The sequence below is a fragment of the Olea europaea genome, unplaced genomic scaffold (genome assembly GCF_002742605.1).
Source record: "Olea europaea var. sylvestris unplaced genomic scaffold, O_europaea_v1 scaffold106, whole genome shotgun sequence".
Taxonomy (NCBI): domain Eukaryota; kingdom Viridiplantae; phylum Streptophyta; class Magnoliopsida; order Lamiales; family Oleaceae; genus Olea; species Olea europaea.
In genome coordinates, this window is record NW_019227947.1 from 637,157 (window position 1) to 641,780 (window position 4,624).

Sequence of the window (4,624 nt, forward strand, 5' to 3'; positions counted from 1 at the left end):
TGTTCATTTTCGCGAATTGCTCATCTAGTTTGATTGGAATCGAGCCAATGAAAAGTGGCTTTTAATTTCATGATAACTTCGGGTTTGTTCATTTTCGCGAATTGCTCGTCTAGTTCGATTGGAATCGAGCCATTGAAAAGTGGTTTTTCATTTCATGATAACTTTTGCTTTGTTCATTTTTGGGAATTGCTCCCCTAATTCGATTGGAATCGAGCCAATGAAAAGTGGTTTTTGATTTCATGTCGAATTCGGGTTTGTTCATTTTTGGCGAATTGGTAGTCTAAATCAATTGGAATTGAGCCAATGAAAAGTGGCTTTTGATTTCATGATAAATTCGGGTTTTTTCATTTTGGCTAATTGCTCGTCTAGTTTGATTGGAATCAAGCTAATGAAAAGTGGTTTTTCATTTCATGATAGCTCTTGGTTTGTTTGTTTTGGGAAATTGCTAGTCTCATTCGATAGGAATCGAGCCAATGAAACGTAGTTTTTGATTTCATGTCAACTTTGGGTTTGTTCATTTTTTACGAATTACTAGTCTAATTCGATTGGAATCGAGCCAATGAAAAGTGATTTTTCATTTCAAGATAACTTCGGGCTTGTTCATTTTTGGCGAATTGCTAGTCTAAATTGATTGGAATTGAGCTAATGAAAAGTGACTTTTGATTTCATGATAACTTCGGTTTTGTTCATTTTGGCGAATTGCTCGTCCAGTTTGATTGGAATCGAGCCAATGAAAAGTGGTTTTTCATTTCATGAGGACTTCAGGTTTGTTTATTTTGGCGAATTGCTCGTCTAGTTCGATTGGAATCGAGCCAATGGAAAGGGGTTTTTCATGTCTTGATAACTTTGGGTTTGTTCATTTTGGGGAATTGCTCGTCTAATTCGATTGGAATCGAGCCAAGGAAAAGTAATTTTTGAGTTCTTGTTAACTTTGGGTTTGTTCATTTTTGGCGAGTTGCTAGTCTAATTCATTTGGAATCGAGCCAATGAAAAGGGGTTTTTTCATTTCATGATAACTTCGGGTTTGTTCGTTTTGGCGAATTGCTCGTCTAATTCGATAGGAATCGGGCCAATGAAAAGTCACTTTTCATTTCAAGATAACTTTGGGTTTGTTCATTTTTGGCGAACTGCTAGTCTAAATCGATAGGAACCGAGCCATGGAAAAGTGGTTTTTGATTTCACGATAAGTTCGGGTTTGTTCGTTTTTGGCGAATTACTAGTCTAATTTGATTGGAATCGAGCCAATGAAAAGTGGTTTTTCATTTCATGATAACTTCGGTTTTGTTCATTTTTGGTAAATTACTATTTTAAATCTTTTGGGATCGAGCCAATGAAACGTGGCTTTTGATTTCATGATAACTTCGAGTTTGTTCATTTTGGCGAATGGCTCGTCTAGTTCGATTGGAATTGAGCAATGAAAAGTGGTTTTTGATTTCTTGATAACTTCGGGTTTGTTCCTTTTTGGCGAATTGCTAGTCTAATTCGATTGGAATCGAACCAATGAAAAGTACTTTTTGATTTCATGATAACTTCGGGTTTGTTCATTTTTGGCGAATTGCTAGCTAAATCTTTGGAATCGAGCCAATGAAAAGTGGCTTTTGATTTCATGATAACTTCGGGTTTGTTCCTTTTGGCAAATTGCTCGTCCTGTTCGATTGGAATCGAGCCAATGAAAAGTTGTTTTTCATTCATGATTACTTCGGGTTTGTTCATTTTTGGCGAGTTGCTAGTCTAAATCGATTGGAATCGAGCAAATGAAAAGTGGCTTTTGATTTCTTGATAAATTCGAGTTTGTTCATTTTTGGCGAATTGCTGGTCTAATTCGATTGGAATCGAGCCAATGAAAAGTTGTTTTTGATTTCATGGTAACTTTGGGTTTGTTCGTTTTTGGCGAGTTGCTGGTTTAATTCGATTGGAATCGAGCCAATGAAAAGTTGTTTTTGATTTCATGATAACTTCAGCTTTGTTCATTTTGGCAAATTGCTCATCCAATTTGATTGGAATCGAGCTAATGAAAAGTGGTTTTTGATTTCACGATAACTTCGGGTTTGTTCTTTTTGGCGAAGCGCTCGTCTAGTTCGATTGGAATCGGGCCATTGAAAAGTGGTTTTTCATTTCATGATAACTTCAGGTTTTTTCATTTTGGTGAATTGCTAGTCTAATTTGATAGGAATCGAGCGAATACAAAGTCACTTTTCATTTCAAGATAACTATGGGTTTGTTCATTTTTGGTGAACTGCTAGTCTAAATCGATTGGAATCGGGCGAATGAAAAGCGGTTTTTGATTTCACGATAACTTCGGGTTTGTTCATTTTTGGCAAATTACTAGTCTAATTCGATTGGAATCGAGCCAATGAAAAGTGGTTTTTCATTTTAAGATAACTTCGGGTTTGATCATTTTTGACGAATTGCTAGTCTAAATCGATTGGAATTGAGCCAATGAAAAGTGGCTTTTGATTTCATGATAACTTTGGGTTTGTTCATTTTGGCGAATTGCTCGTGTAGCTCAATTGGAATCGAGCTGATGAAATGTGGCTTTTGATTTCACGATAACTTCGGGTTTATTAGTTTTTGGCGAATTGCTCGTCTAGTTCGATTGGAATCGAACCAATGAAAAGTAATTTTTTATTTCATGATAACTTCGAGTCAATGAAAAGTGGTTCTTAATTTCATGATAACTTCGAGTCAATGAAAAGTGGTTCTTAATTTCATGATAACTTCGAGTCAATGAAAAGTGGTTCTTAATTTCATGATAACTTCGAGTCAATGAAAAGTGGTTCTTAATTTCATGATAACTTCGAGTCAATGAAAAGTGGTTCTTAATTTCATGATAACTTCGAGTCAATGAAAAGTGGTTCTTAATTTCATGATAACTTCGAGTCAATGAAAAGTGGTTCTTAATTTCATGATAACTTCGAGTCAATGAAAAGTGGTTCTTAATTTCATGATAACTTCGAGTCAATGAAAAGTGGTTCTTAATTTCATGATAACTTCGAGTCAATGAAAAGTGGTTCTTAATTTCATGATAACTTCGAGTCAATGAAAAGTGGTTCTTAATTTCATGATAACTTCGAGTCAATGAAAAGTGGTTCTTAATTTCATGATAACTTCGAGTCAATGAAAAGTGGTTCTTAATTTCATGATAACTTCGAGTCAATGAAAAGTGGTTCTTAATTTCATGATAACTTCGAGTCAATGAAAAGTGGTTCTTAATTTCATGATAACTTCGAGTCAATGAAAAGTGGTTCTTAATTTCATGATAACTTCGAGTCAATGAAAAGTGGTTCTTAATTTCATGATAACTTCGAGTCAATGAAAAGTGGTTCTTAATTTCATGATAACTTCGAGTCAATGAAAAGTGGTTCTTAATTTCATGATAACTTCGAGTCAATGAAAAGTGGTTCTTAATTTCATGATAACTTCGAGTCAATGAAAAGTGGTTCTTAATTTCATGATAACTTCGAGTCAATGAAAAGTGGTTCTTAATTTCATGATAACTTCGAGTCAATGAAAAGTGGTTCTTAATTTCATGATAACTTCGAGTCAATGAAAAGTGGTTCTTAATTTCATGATAACTTCGAGTCAATGAAAAGTGGTTCTTAATTTCATGATAACTTCGAGTCAATGAAAAGTGGTTCTTAATTTCATGATAACTTCGAGTCAATGAAAAGTGGTTCTTAATTTCATGATAACTTCGAGTCAATGAAAAGTGGTTCTTAATTTCATGATAACTTCGAGTCAATGAAAAGTGGTTCTTAATTTCATGATAACTTCGAGTCAATGAAAAGTGGTTCTTAATTTCATGATAACTTCGAGTCAATGAAAAGTGGTTCTTAATTTCATGATAACTTCGAGTCAATGAAAAGTGGTTCTTAATTTCATGATAACTTCGAGTCAATGAAAAGTGGTTCTTAATTTCATGATAACTTCGAGTCAATGAAAAGTGGTTCTTAATTTCATGATAACTTCGAGTCAATGAAAAGTGGTTCTTAATTTCATGATAACTTCGAGTCAATGAAAAGTGGTTCTTAATTTCATGATAACTTCGAGTCAATGAAAAGTGGTTCTTAATTTCATGATAACTTCGAGTCAATGAAAAGTGGTTCTTAATTTCATGATAACTTCGAGTCAATGAAAAGTGGTTCTTAATTTCATGATAACTTCGAGTCAATGAAAAGTGGTTCTTAATTTCATGATAACTTCGAGTCAATGAAAAGTGGTTCTTAATTTCATGATAACTTCGAGTCAATGAAAAGTGGTTCTTAATTTCATGATAACTTCGAGTCAATGAAAAGTGGTTCTTAATTTCATGATAACTTCGAGTCAATGAAAAGTGGTTCTTAATTTCATGATAACTTCGAGTCAATGAAAAGTGGTTCTTAATTTCATGATAACTTCGAGTCAATGAAAAGTGGTTCTTAATTTCATGATAACTTCGAGTCAATGAAAAGTGGTTCTTAATTTCATGATAACTTCGAGTCAATGAAAAGTGGTTCTTAATTTCATGATAACTTCGAGTCAATGAAAAGTGGTTCTTAATTTCATGATAACTTCGAGTCAATGAAAAGTGGTTCTTAATTTCATGATAACTTCGAGTCAATGAAAAGTGGTTCTTAATTTCATG